Below are 14,895 nucleotides of genomic sequence, written 5' to 3'. Positions count from 1 at the left end.
GCTACGTGCACGCAGGGGGCTCAGGTCTCCGTAGAGCTACGTGTGGGCAGCTGCATTGGTGTGAAGTGGGCCTTTACCATCACCACGAGTGCCCTGCACCCATTTGCCACCTCTGAGGTGATTGGTGGCTGAGTGAAGTCGCTGTAGCTGCAACTAGACCCGCTGGCTCGGTGAGACAAGAGGCACGCTCCAAAAGAGAATTTGGACAGTGGCTCAGCAAAAAAGGGCGTGGTCAGCAAAATCTATATTGTGCATATTCTCCAGTGCAAGCCTGGGCAAATTCGGTGTAAGTGGCTGTTGTACGTGCAAAGCTGGTGTACAGGGACCGTACTCAATCTGCTCTGTGGTGGCCTCTCTGCTGTTCTCACCTGGGGCATGTCCATTTTCATGCTCCCCTCCTGGTACTGCCTTGTAGGTACAGGATTGCTGCTTGGCATGTAGACTATGGGAATTGTGATGTGTTTGCTTTGGTGCAATATGGATAATTGGCCATAATCGGCAGGAGGAGGACCATGGACTGAGCAGCGACAGGAGTCTCGGATAAGAGCTGGCCTTTGGGGAGACATGAGAGCTCACCTGGGACTGAGAGACAAAGAGACAAAGTGGAAACCAAGATGGGTCCACAGCAGCATGGCTCACGGCAGCCCGGACTTGGCGAGTATGGACCATATCTTAACCTTTGCTTCTTCTCTGTGCTAATCCATGGTATTGTTACCCTATTTCAAGTTTCCAAATAGAGTATACAGTGGGGGAGGGGCACTGGAGAGGGGTTACAGGTCAGGGGTGCTGGAGGAGATGTTTGGGGGGTCCTGGAGGGGTGTGTGTGTGTGTGTGTGTACTGGGAGGGAGTATTTGGAGGATGCTGGAGGGGTGTGTGCACTGGGAGGGAGTATTTGGGGAGTGATGGAGGGAGTACCTGAAGCCTCACTCTCGAGGTGGGGGTCAGTGCCGCGCTTCCTGTCATGGTGGCAGGCCAGCTGGTGCATGCCTGGGACGCAGAGCCAGCCCATCAGTCAAGGTCTCCCTGCTGGCTTCTCCCCCTTCCCTGGGCTGGGAGCTGGGGCCTGACTCTCTCACCGCTCCTGGTCAGGTTCTGAGGTCCTGTGGTGGGGCAGGCAGCCAGGCTGAGAGGTGCTTGGTGGCTCCGCTTACCTGGTGGGCCAAGCTGCACGGGGCCTGGCAGGATCCAGCAGGTGCAGATGCTCAGGGGAGGGACCAACCAGGGTGTGGAGATGGCTCTTTCTGAGCTGCAACATCTGGAAAAATCCTGGACATTTTCTCTTATTTGGAAAATCCACCCGGACAGATGTTGGCAGACCAGAAAAAGAGGTCATGTCTGGGAAAACCCAGACACATGGTAACCTTAACCATAGGACTTCCCGCTGCCGTATTCCAGTTGACGAATAAATCCTGCTGTGTTTTGAAAAGGCTGCCTGGAGTCACTGCAGATACTTGCTGAGGTACACTGGTTCCTGATGAATGGAAAAGTCTCTGAGCAGAGGTCTAACTCAGTTGGACTCATTGGGCAGAGCTCACAGTGTGAAACAGGAGTGCTGGAGCACAGAGGCTCAGTCTTGGAGGCGGTCACAGGGTCTGCACAAGTTCCTGGCCTCGCATCCCTGTGCTCTTGTGCTTAGGCTGGTCAAAGAAGGGGTCCCAACGCCTCTTTCAGTTGTTTCACCGGTGTCTTTTCATTTACAATGCTTAGCGCAGCCCCAATTCCCCCAACACCGATCCCCCACACTGACCCTTCCCTGGGTCTTCCGGCCTCAAGGCTTTCTGTAGTTGGTAGAGACAGAGCTGCAGTCCCTCTATCTGCTCCCCTAGCTAGCCTCCCACTGAGCCTATCTCTGGGCTTATATCTCCTCCCAGGCACCAGCCCAGCTGGCTCCACTTGGCTCAGCTGATTCCCCTGAGCCTGCCCTCGTTAGGGTCTGCAGCTGAGCTCCTTGCTGAGTGTCTGGGCCCCTGCATCCGGCTGCCCTGCTGGGAAACAGGGGAGGAGTCATCCCTTTATCAGGGCATCCAACGGGTTTATGCCCCTGCCCTGCCACAGAGGGATTGAGGCCATGTGATCCACCTTAAGAAAGAGAGCGGCCCTTGGGGGTCTGGCACACTGAAGGCGTTCCTCCAAGGGACTGTTTAAAAGCTGGGGCATAGCACAGATCCTGTAAATCTATGACACCTGCCAAGGCCCAGGTGTGGTGCTGTGACGCTGTACCTGTAGGGAGCGGGGCGGACTGACCTGGGAATGTCGTTTAGTTTTACTGGGACTATCTGCATGGGGGATGAGATAGCAGGCGGTGACTTTACTTGAGGGAGGATACCTGAGTCTGTACCCTGAGCCGGGAGGGGGATGGGGACAGGTGACACCTTCTGCCCAGGAAACGGACAAAGGCTGGAGGAGGAGACTGGGGAGGCTGGAAGGAGAGGGCTGCAGTGGAGCTTCAGTTTGAAGCTGGCTGGGGAAATGGAGGGAACCCCAGGGTTGGGGTCTAAGCTCTCTGCCCCCAAGAGGGACCTGACTGAAGGGTCCTAGTTTTACCTACAAGCTCTGCTTGGGACTGTGTTCCTGTTGTCTCATAAATCTTCCGTTTTACTGGCTGGATGAGAGTCACGGTGAATCGCAGGAAGAGTGGGGTGCAGGACCCTGACCTCCCCACACTCCGTGACAGGTGCCAACATGTGATAAAGACTTCAAATGAACAACACACACTGAGCATTCATGCAAGAAATTTAAAGTGCTGAGGAATTTTTTCGTTAAGTGTAAATGTCTCTAAGTTCAGGGCAAGAATACTTTATTTATGAGGTAAATAGTTTTTAATCATAGAAGATTAGGGTTGAAAGAGACCTCAGGAGGTCATCTCGTCCAACCCCCTGCTCAAAGCAGGACCAACACCAACTAAATCATCCCAGCCAGGGCTTTGTCAAGACAGGCCTTAAAAACCTCTAAGGATGGAGATTCCGCCACCTCCCTAGGTAACCCATTCCAGTGCTTCACCACCCTCCTAGTGAAATAGTGTTTCCTAATATCCAACCTAGACCTCCCGCACTGCAACTTGAGACCATTGCTCCTTGTTCTGTCATCTGCCACCACTGAGAATAGCCCAGCTCCATCCTCTTTGGAACCCCCATTCAGGTAGTTGAAGGCTGCTATCACATCCCCCCTCACTCTTCTCTTCTGCAGACTACACAAGTCCAGTTCCCTCAGCCGCTCCTCATAAATCATGTACCCCAGCAATCTGATAATTTTCGTTGCCCTCCACTGGACTCTCTCCAATTTGTCCACATCTTTTCTGTATTGGGGCCCCTGAAACTGGACACAATACTCCAGATGTGGTCTCATCAGTGCTGAATAGAGGGGAATAATCACTTCCCTCAATCTGCGGCAATGCTCCTACTAATGCAGCCGAATATGCCGTTTCCTATTGTGGCCAAGAAGGCTCACTGCTGACTCATATCCAGTTTCTCGTCCACTGTAATCCCCAGGTCCTTTTCTGCAGAACTGCCTCTTAGCCAGTCAGTTCCCAGCCTGTAGCGGTGCATGGGATTCTTCTATCCTAAGTGCAGGACTCTGCACTTGTCCTTGTTGAACCTCATCAGATTTCTTTTGGCCCAATCCTCCAATTTTTCTAGGTCACTCTGGACACTATCTACCTCTCCCCCCAGCTTAGTGTCATTAATACTAAACATGAAGGGACACTCCATTTATATGGCTCATCGGTCGCTTTGGTACCAAGATGAGTTACATATTCAAAACCGGGTAACTGGGATGGTTGGAGTGAGGGTTTCTCAGACATGTAGGTTTCCACTTTTTGTGTATTCTGCATTTACCTTGGGAACTGCTTGTGCCTGCCTAATTCCCAGACAGTCGGTCAAGTTCCTTTGCACGCTCTGAATACTTCCCAAATCCCCCAAGCAGCAGGAAACAGTCCAGAAGTTCAGGGTTTACCATCCCAGGCAGAGACGACCCATAACTGCTGATAGTGTGGGGGTGGAGTAGGGTGACCACATGTCCCGATTTTATTGGGACAGTCCCGATATTCGGGCCTTTTTCTTAAATAGGCGCCTATTTCTCTCCCCCCCCACCTCTGTCCTGATTTTTCTTACTTGCTATCTGGTCACCCTGGGGTGGAGGGGCACAATTTAAACTTTTGACCACCCCCAGAACAGCTCAAGTTATTCCCCCTCCTCCAGACAGGCCCCCTCCTGGCCCTCAGTCTCCCCTCCCAGAAAGCAGTGCCCACCTCCCTGCAGCTCCCATCTGTTGCTCCTGCCTCTCCCCGTGGGGCACAGCTTGCAGCTCACAGGTTCTGGTAGCCGCCATGCAGGGAGTAGGGGCCTGGCTGCACCATGTGACTGAGCTGGGCTGGGAAACTGTGGCAGAAATCTGGGTCATGTGCCTTTCCCCCTCCAACACACACACACACACACACACACCCTCTGATCCTAGAGCTGCTGAAGAGACAAGAACTGGCCCAGCAGGGAATGGGGGTTTTGGCTGCCAGGTTACTGCTTTTGGCTCCTCCCATTATGCAAATTGGCTCCTCTCTGCGCTTGTGCATTTCTGGTACAGAAACAGTGGAAATAAGGACGGTGCAGCTCAGTCACTTACACCAGGATCAGCTAAGAGACTGCGGCTGCAGGACTCACTTTATGTGGGAAACCCAGAATGAAGCCCAGAAAGAGACCCTCGGCCCTGGTAGCTCCTTGCATCAGTGCTGAACCTGCTGGCCCTGGCTCTTGGTTCCCTGACTCCCTTCCCTCATTCACCTGTAGTGCCTTGTCAATCGGGCTCACCTGGAGCATTGGCCTCTCCCCATTGGCCCTGGGACTGTCACTCTACAGTCTCCTCCAGATCCTTTCTTTTGGTTGGAGGGATGGTGCCACCGGGAGCCAATCACGCTCTCTGGCAGAAAATTTTTAAAAAGCAGCAGCCACTTGGGAAGCCCAAACAAGCAACAACTCCAACAAGCAACAAGCCACTTAAAGAGCCAGAAAGCCCAAAAAAACAATCACCAAGCAACTCAAAGAAATTACAAGCATCCAGTGGCATAGGGACTGAGAGGGGAGCCAATGCGTAACCCATGCCTGATGGGTGTGGTGCTCGGTCTCCCTCTAGTGGCACCGAAATCACCTAGATTTTTATGAGTTTGCTACAGCCTTGGTTAATAGGCAGGTGCTTTTTTAGCTTATGCAGTAGAGGCCCATAGCACTAAGCTTCAGAGGTCCCAGGGTCATTCCTGCCTGCCAACAATCAGGGTCTGTCAATGTTACAAATGCACCTCCACGTGCTGGGGTTTACTCCCGTTTAGAGCCCGTTGAGGAGGCCACCACCGTGCCAGGCATATTTCCCCGGGAAGGGTTGGGGCTTACGGTGACTGTGGCTCCTTTGTGCTGACACAGCCAGGGCCCAGAAGGTACAGAGCTGGGGTGAACACTCTCGACAGTTTCTGGAGATCCTACAATGAGGATAGTAAGTGAGTGGCAGGATGTGAGGGGGAGACACACAGAGCACTGACCCCCGCGCTCAGGTGTGACCTCACCAATGGTGGTGATCAGGGACTAGAAGCAAGGTGCAAACTGAGCTAATCAGAACAAAGAGGCGTTATTGCTGTTCAGCCAGATGTAGCGATCCATGGTCTTACCCTAAGTCTTACCTGCTTCAGGGGCTGTTTCTCTCAGTGCATTCGTCACGCTGTGCAAACCCCTGTCCCCAGGCATTTTACTTGCACACGCTTTGATGAAGCCAGGTTATGCATACACATTAATTCCCAAATGCAGAGGGATCAAGGTGCAGTCTCCATGACATTGCGCTGGGGGGTAAATCTAGCCCGCCCTGCATGGGAAGACAGCTAGGCAGGCTGTGGAGCAAAGAGCTACGCATCATGTGGGAGTTCCCTGCAGGGGGATTCGGGGAAGGAGCGTAGACATGTGGAGCAGTATAGCCAGTTTTTGCCCCCTGCACCTACCCCAGCTGTTTTGGCCCCTCCCCCTTGCCAAGTGCAGGCTCAGGGCTCCTCTCCTGCTGCCTCAGGGAACTCTGGGGAAAAATCCACAGCACTCGACCCCCCGGCTCCAGTCCCAGCTCCCACAGCCACAGGCAGGGTTGCAGCTGCTGCTGAAGCCCTGGGGAGACTCTGGGCGGCTGTACCCAGGCATGTATCAGCACAAACCTGCTAATGGGGCCAACACCACACCCCACAACAACTGCCCCAGCTGCCCCCTGCTAGTGGCACAGAGGATGGCGCAGCCTGCTCATCCCCAGTCTGCCCAAGGGAGCTCAGGGAGAGACTGGTCAGTTCCACCCTGACCCCAGTGCAGGGCACAGTCCAGTTCTGAGTCACCAGGAATGTCACTCACTGTGTTCAGTCCCTTCTCCCTCATGGGGAGTTTCCTACAGGGGCAAGTTGGCCGAGTTCTTACCTGAGCAGATCACTCCAGTATCAAGAGAATGAGAGCACTGGAATGCAGCCCATCCTACATGATTGCAGTCCCAGAGAGCTGACTCGTCACCACCACAATCAACTAGAATCAGCCAAGTTGGTCCAGATCCTTCTCCAAAATGAGCCCGGCCAGGGGCACTGACAGCAGATCCACATCCCAGCTGCTTACAAACCACCTCAGCATCTTCCATGTCCCAGCTGGTGTCACACACCGTCCCCCACTGATCCTGGTGTTTAACCTCCACTCTCCCGGCACAGTGGCTGCGTCCATCCGCCAGCCTCAGCTGGTCGGCACCTTCAAAGAGAGACACAGAGCAGGGTCAGAGTGAGCAGGGAACCCCCTCCCCAGCGTTATCACAGCAGAGTCCATGCCCGGCAGCAGGGGATCCGCGCCCAGAGCCAGGAGAATGGGACATGCCCAGAGCTGCCTCATGACTCCACCTGATCCTGTCTCAGGGCCTCCCACTCGGGGCTGTCACTGCTGTAGCTCTCGCCATTTTATCCCCACTCTGGCAATTTGGGGTGTTTTTACATGTCTCGTGAGAACACGATGAAAGGCGCCAACTCACTGAGTTTCCCTTATTCCAAATGGCGCCATCTCCTGTCACTGTCACTGGGGCTGAAGTCAGCGAGGTGCCGCCATCTCCCTACAGTCTGTCAGCATGTGGGAGTGAGGCCTCCCTGAGTAAAGCTGGCTGCCACCTACCACTGTTTTCAGTGAGACTTTAGCCCACAGGGTACGTGGCTTCCCCTGAATGGCTCAGGGGACTGGACAGAACCCATGGACTGTGATGAGCAGCAGAGACCCTGTGCAAGGAGGAGGGGAAGAGTGAGGGGAGCAGGGCACTTGGGGGCTGGAGGCAGATTCGGGGGTTGCAAGGGAATGGGGTGCAGGTGCTATGTCAGCAGAAAGGAGGAGTGGAAAGTGTAGGGTGGGGGGTCTGGAGCAGGGGACCAGGGGAAGGGAGGGGGCCTGGAAAGTTGGGTCAGGAGGAAGGGAGAGGAGGGGGTCTAGAGCGAGGTAGGAGGGAGAGCTGGGGAGGGTGCGGAGGGGTCTGGAGAAGGAGGCAGGAAGGAGGGAGGTGAGGGGAGTGGAGGGGCAGGGAGGTGGGGGTCTGGAGCAGAGGGATATGAGGGAGTAGTGGGGTGAAGAATCTGGACTGTAGTAGGGGGCAGGAGGGAGGGTGGAGAGGGGAAGAGGGGGTCTGGAAGAGGAGGCTGGAAGGAGGCAAGGGAAGAGGAGGGGCCTCTAGAGTGAGGAGAGTGCTTAACAGCCTCAGACAGAGAAGTTGTGCGGGTGGGGTGGGGGGATTCAGAGAAGTGTTGCTATTTGCAAAAGGCTAAACCAATCCCATTGTGATACGGTGACATTATAGCTGATGTGAATGGTTGATGTCAGTGTGAAGGTCTCCAGTATCTCTGTCTGTAACTCACCCCTGACCAGTGACAGAAGTTCTGTGTGCGAGCATGAACCATGCTGCATCAATTAGCTCAGTGGCTGTCAAGCTATTTCCCAGCCAGCCCTTCTTCTGTCAGAGGAACTGAAGCAGGAGGGGAGAGCGAAGGCAGTGCTGGGCAATGGAGGGCAGTTCCCCGTCTCAGGGGTGAGGGGAGGGTAAGTGCAGTCTCCAGCTGAGCAGCCAGGGGGAGTCGTGCAGTTCGGGTGCACAAAGGGTGACTTTTCAGCCTGCGATTCTCACCCCAGCGCTGGCAGAGGTGTAGACGGGGATTCTAAAGTCCAAAGACAGATGGAAAAATGAGACTGGATGTTTTTTTTAACCTTGCAATTTTTGTTCTGTGGCGCTTGGCATTACAGCCTTGTGCTCCCTAACGGAGCTTCCTCTCCCCACCTGCCCCACACATTTCCCTCTTCCACTGGTCTCTTCCCACCCTCCTCCCCTGGGCTCTTCCCCCTCCTCTTCTCCCCTTTCTACCTGGCCTCTCTGCCCTGCACGTACAGGCTGCTCCTTCCCCAGATGAGGAGCAGACTCTGCCCCCACTCCCTGCAAGCTGCTTTTCTCCCAGTTGCTCTGAGTTTCACCCCCTGCCCTCAGTTGTCTCTAGGCCTCTTTGCATTTCTGGGGGTTGTGGAGAGGCAAAGCTGGCTGCTGGGAGAGAGACAGTTTACTAGGACTGTGAGGTGGGGCCACTGCCTGCCACACAGTCCTCAGATATTGCCTGGGAGAACTGGCCCCCAGGACAGGGTTTGACGACCCTGGACTGTTCCTGAGACTGGGAGCAAGTCCAGGCATCATTACTACTCCTAGAAGCTACAGCTACATGCAGAGTTCCACTGTGAGCCATGGAACAGGCTGGTTGCAGCAGTGGATGGCTGAGCTGGGGACACCATGTTTAAGGAGCCTCCATGGAGCTCAGAGAACGGTGCAGTTCACACCAGTACGTGGCCAGACCATCCTGCTCCTTCAATGCCAAGTAAATACAAAACAGTCACTTTGCTGCAATCCATAGGGAAGGTTATTAGGAGCTGCTCTGTTCAGTCGAGTCACAAAGAAAACCCCTTGGGCCTGGTCTGCACTAGGAAAAAAGGGGCTTTTTTCAATCGAGTTAACTCAGTGACGTTCACTTGTGGTAGGACCCAAGGCTAAGTGCACACAGAGTTCTGTTTCCCTAAATAGAGTTGAACCTAACAACAGCCAGCAGTTTCAATGCTCAGAAATCCCCAGCCTGCACCTCCAGCGAGCTCCAACAGGCTTTGGTTCTTTGCTCCCTTCTAGGATCGCAGTCACAACTCCTTCTACTGGCTTCTCCCTCCAACAGACATAGTCCAACACCAATATCCTGGCCCCTGCATTGGCAACAAGGGAAACCCCTGGCTAGCTCTGCCCTGACCATGTGGCCAGTGACTTGGGCAATAGCCCCCAGTGTCTGGAGATTTTTTTACTACATAAAGGATTTTGATGGTTCTGTCTAATGAGCCTAATAGAGTGTGCTTGGTCCAGCCATTAGCTGTCATGATGTCTGTGATTCGTTTCTGATCCAAGACCCCGTGATGGCAGCCATTAGCACCTTTCAGGATAACAGTTACATTTACATACTGCTATCGTATGCTTGCTTGCACCACTTGGGCCCAACTTGGAATAATGTCCCCACCCAGCATTCTGAACATTGGGTAAATTCAGATCCCGGTCTGGGAGTGAAATCTGTGGCTTTTGTCCATCCCTGATATTTTCTTATTTGTTTGCCTGGATCCCAAAGAATTGTATAATGTTTGCCTGGAGCCCACATATTTGGGGTGGATCAATAATGGTGAATCACTATTGTGATGGGTTCCCCGCGGGGTGCCACCTGGAACTAGGGTATCACTGAGCCCCCTGATGCACCAGCTTGGGCTCCCTCTCACACTGTACTGCGGTGACAAACTGCAAAGCCCTCCAGCCTGCGCTTTCACCAGCTTTCATACAGGTAGGGACACACCCAGCTGTAGTCACATACAGGCTCTCTAGTCACCAGCTTCCCAGCCTAGGATCCCAGAGCAGCACCATCCTGCCCTGGTCAAATCTGACCAGTATATGGGTTTAACACCTGGTCCACCTCTCCCTCAATGTGAAGAGAACAATGCACACTTGTAGTACCCAAGCTGAGATTTTCCTCAAGCACTCCAGTCAAAGCTCACTGGTTTAGATGAAAACAAAAACAAGTTTATTAACTACGAAAGATAGCTTTTAAGTGATTATAAGTGATAGCAAAAAGATCAAAGTAGATTACCTAGCAAATAAACAAAAATGCTACCTAAGTTTAATATACTAGATAGATTGGATATGAATTAGCAGATTCTTACCCTAAGAGATGATACAAACAGGCTGCAGAGTCTTAAGGCACAAGCTACACTTGCTTTGCAGCTTGGAATCCCCAGGTGTTTCATACACAGGCTAGAAATCTCTTTAGCATGGGTCCAGCACTTCCCGCAGTTCAGTCTTTGGTCCTCAGGAGTTTCCAGGAGTCTTATTGTGTGGGGAGTGAAGACCACAAATGATGTCACTCCCTGCCTTATATAGCTTTTGCTTATGGTGCAAACCCTTTGTTTCAAAGCTTGGTTCCCAGACCAGTTTATGGAAAAATACTGACATCCCAAGATGGAGTCCAGCATCATGTGGCCTGGTCACATGTCTTTGTAGAGTCATAGCAGCCATTACTTACAGGCTGTCTGGAGCATTCTCAGAAGGGCTCACCAGCTGGAGAATAAGCTTCTCCTAAGTCCTATTGTTTTTCCGAATGGCCCATTAACCTGAATAGGCCCTTTCCCACCCACTATCTAGACTGAAAGCATCTTGTCTAGTGGGTGTTACCCAGGTGTAACTACATGTGAAGTATAGATACATAGTCAGTATTCATAACTTTAGATACAAAAAAGAATAAATGCATGCAAATAGGATAATCATATTCAGCAAATGATAACTTTTCCAACGACACCTCACATGACTTATGTAGGATAAAATCCATCATAATTATGTCATAATCAGATCATAATAATATCACTGTAACAAATATGGGGTGCATTGCACAATGATCTTCTGGCAAAGACTGTCCAAGCCTCTGTTCAGAGCTAATGGAGGGGGATTGGGGCACTGAGGAAAAGGGAAAATAGCTACATGGTGATATCCCCTATCCTGTATACTCCCCTGCAACACTGTGTTTGCGTCATGCGAAGCAAACTCAAATTTCCCATAGAAAATAAAAAATTTCTACGGGATGATGCACATTTGCTTATAAATCCAACAAAAATGCATTGAGCTGAACATGTGCTTGGCATCACTATATGACACTGTCCCACCATCATGTCGTAATTTATTCCTCACAAAGCAACAATTGTCCACCTCCTGCAATGCCAGTGTGATCGCCCAGGAGTCACCACAAAATTCTCTGCTTTCTGGTCATGTACAGCTCTGTCATGGGCTCTAGCCCCAGCACATTATATTTCAGCTTCTTGGGAATTTGAAATATAAACGCCAAGTAACCTGCTAGATGGTTTGGTTTGCTCAGGATTTTCAGGGTCTAAGGTCCCTAATCACCACACAGTTACTGAGCTGTCTGTGAAATATACATTTGGGCTGTTTTTACTCTAATGCAATAATTGAGAATGAAATTTCTCATTATCAGCTTCAACTTCAGTTTCTCAAGCTGGTGCAGCAGCACATCGGGTTCCCATGAAACAGCTACTGCTGAGGCGTTCGCTCCCCTGCCAAACACCTGGATCATTCTCATGCTATTAATACCAGCCCAACAGGTTCCAATCACTGTATTATTTAAATTATATCTGGGTCTCACATTTGATTTTAATCCTATATTTAATCATTTCTGGAATCTTTGGGCCAGATTCACTCCCTGCATTTGACGAGCACATGCTGCTGTAACACATTGTCTAGGCCCCCCATTAGTGTTAAGTCTGCCTGGAGCTGGGAAACAGCTTGGCAAAGAGCCTGCAGCCCCCTCTGTGCTGGAGGAAGGAGAGCAGCCCTGGGCGGGGCAGCCTTGAGGGAATGAAACCAATGTGGCCGTGAGAGGCTGTCAAGGTTCCTTCCCCACTCTGAACTCTAGGGTATAGATGTGGGGACCTGCATGAAAACCTCCTAAGCTTACTTTTACCAGCTTACGTTAAAACTTCCCCAAGCTACAAACTATTTTACCCTTTGCCCTTGGACTTCCACTGTCACCACCAAATGTTTATCTGGGTTTATTTTATTAGGAAAGTGTTGTCTGGAAAAATCTTTCTCCCAAAAATCCTCCCAACCCTGGCACCCCACTTCCTGGGGAAGGTTTGATAAAAATCCTCACCAATTTGCATAGGTGACCACAGAACAAACCCTTGGATCTTAAGAACAATGAAAAAAAGCAATCAGGTTCTTAAAAGAAGAATTTTAATAGAAGTAAAAGAATCACCTCTGTAAAATCGGGATGGTAAATATCTTACAGCGTAATTCGATTCAAAACATAGAGAATCCCTCTAGGCAAAACCTTACGTTACAAAAAGACACACAGAGAGGAATATTCATTCTATTCAGCACAGCTTATTTTCTCAGCCATTTAAAGAAATCATTATCTAAGGCATATCTAGCTAGATTACTTACTAAGTTCGAAGACTCCATTCCTGTTCTGTCCCCAGCAAAAGCATCACCCAGACAGACACAGACCCTTTGTTTTTCTCCCTCTTCCCATCTTTTGAAAGTATCTTTCAAAGTCTCCTCATTGGTCATTTTGGTCAGGTGCCAGTGAGGTTACCTTTAGCTTCTTAACCCTTTACAGGTGAGAGGATTTTTTCCTCTGGCCAGGAGGGATTTTAAAGAGGTTCACCCTTCCCTTTATATTTATGACAGAGGCACTGATACAGCACCTCTGCCATCAGCTTGTGCTGGTCGGGCTTCTCTAGACTCCAGCTCGGATTCAAAGCTTCTGTGTGCCAGCAGAAACCCTGAGGGAGGGAGGGAGGGAAGCAGGGGTCCCACAGCATAAATCTTCCCGCTGGCAGAACTTCCAGTACCCTCACGCACACAGGGTATTGCACACTGCACCCTACCTCACACCACCTCACTCCCTCTGTGGCAGGAATCAGCTCTGGGTTTATTTGGGAAAATCCTGCTCATCTCACACATGCAAAACTTCTCCTGGCTTCAGTGAGTGAATAGGGGAGTGAGGAGCCAGGACTTGGCCCTTGGAGCTGTTGGATTCTGGACCAACAGACATTTCTGTTGGATCCCAAATTATTGATGTATTTCTTGGGATTTAAAACACTAAAGTGACACCTAGCCAAGGCTCTAGGCACCCGGATGGCATGGATAACACACAAATTCCAGCAGCATAAGTGACCATTTCAATAGGAACTCAGCTAGCCAGACACCTACAGAAACTCCTTCCACCCCTTTCTCATTATGTGATGCACAGCCTGTGTCCTTCCCAACCCCCACCCCTCAAACAAGTGTATTTTGCAGTGTGCCCAAAAGGTCATCACCAAATTTGCACTATTTTGGCCCAAAGGGCGAGCAAGTTCTAGAGTCCTGGAGCCCCCACAGAGAGCACCCTGCCAGCCACCCCTCTCCTTTATAAAAGGGGGAACAAGCTCGGGTACCCTGCTGACCACAGCTCTGGCCATACGGCACAGGGAGAGAGGTGATCCCTCAGAGAGGCTGGTCCCAGGACTTTATTTATTTAGGACTTTATAAATCATCACCAACGCCTTAACCTCCACCCAGAGCTGGGCAGCCAGTGCAGACCCTGCAGAATGGCTGTAACATGCTCCCAGCCAGATGCGCTGCTCAGTGAGTCGCTGCCATTTGCACCAGCTTTGTTCTCTGAATGGTTTTAAGGTGCAGCCCCACACAGAGGTCATTGTATTAGTTCAATCTCAAAGTAGTAAAAGCCTCGGTAACAGTGGCAAGGTCCAATCCCAAAAGGAAAAGTCACAACCTCCAAGCCAGACATGGATGGTAAAAAGCAGACTGTAAAAGTTACCACCCTAGTTCCAGTTAACCCAGCTCCCCTGGTGAAACACAGAGGAGACTTACCTGCTATGTCCTGAATTGTGAGGAGAAGAAGCCACAGCACCGGAGTGGAGAGATGTCCCTTCATTGCCAGCCTGACTTGCTGTCCCCTCATTCACTGCACTGGCTGCACCTAAACACCTGCCAGGGCTCCTCTGTGTCTGACAAGTGACAACAAAGCAGTGGAAGGGAAATATATAGATTCAGAGTCTGGCATCAGCTGTGCGAAGGAACCAATAGCAAACCCATCTGCCTTTTTAGTTATTATCAGTGGTTTTATCTGTGAATGTATGAAGCTAAAACATCCAATAAAACTCAAAAGCAACAAACATCACCATATATGAGTGATGAGCCCCCTCCTGACGTCAGGTTTACCACAGCCTCAGATCATCGGCTAACCCCATCTCTGGTGCGGGAAGAAAAACTGCTGTACAAATTGTATGTATCTAAGCTGTTTCTCACCCTCATAGATTCTATATTGTATTAGACATCAGTTGAGAGAGATTAGAGGCAGGTTATTTTATAAACTAGGGAAGAAATCCCCTGTGCCAAAGGTGATCATTACAAGACCAATTCCCAGTATAGGACATGCCCAATTGTAGACAAGGACATGTTACTACAACCAGTTTGTGTCACTCAGATCAGCTGTTGTACAAGATAAATTACCCAGCACCACCTGTAATATTGACAGTTGTCCAACTAATAGACCTTGGGGTATCCTGCCAAGACCATGATCATTAGTGGCAGAGGCAGATCTTAGGGCTTCCTGAGTAGGCCATGACCCTCTCTTGCGGTAGCAGGATGTTTGGCACACATTATGCCCATCAGTGCTGTCAGTAGGGGGATGACTCCTTGGAAAGAAGTTTACTTGATTCTTGGGACACAGACAATTAATGGAACAAGCACAAGGCAAGGGACATAGAAAGCTCAGAATAATGACTGGCTGGCATCACATC

At 50.9% G+C, this 14,895-nt stretch overlaps 1 pseudogene; it reads right to left on the bottom strand.

The window, feature by feature from the left end:
- LOC144268827 (antigen WC1.1-like) overlaps window positions 1–14,048 on the bottom strand; it is a 48,341-nt pseudogene extending 34,293 nt beyond the window's left edge.
- Window positions 14,049–14,895: the final 847 nt, after the last annotated feature.

This window comes from Eretmochelys imbricata, chromosome 1, assembly GCF_965152235.1.
Source record: "Eretmochelys imbricata isolate rEreImb1 chromosome 1, rEreImb1.hap1, whole genome shotgun sequence".
NCBI lineage: Eukaryota > Metazoa > Chordata > Testudines > Cheloniidae > Eretmochelys > Eretmochelys imbricata.
This window is presented reverse-complemented; position numbering and strand designations above follow the sequence as displayed.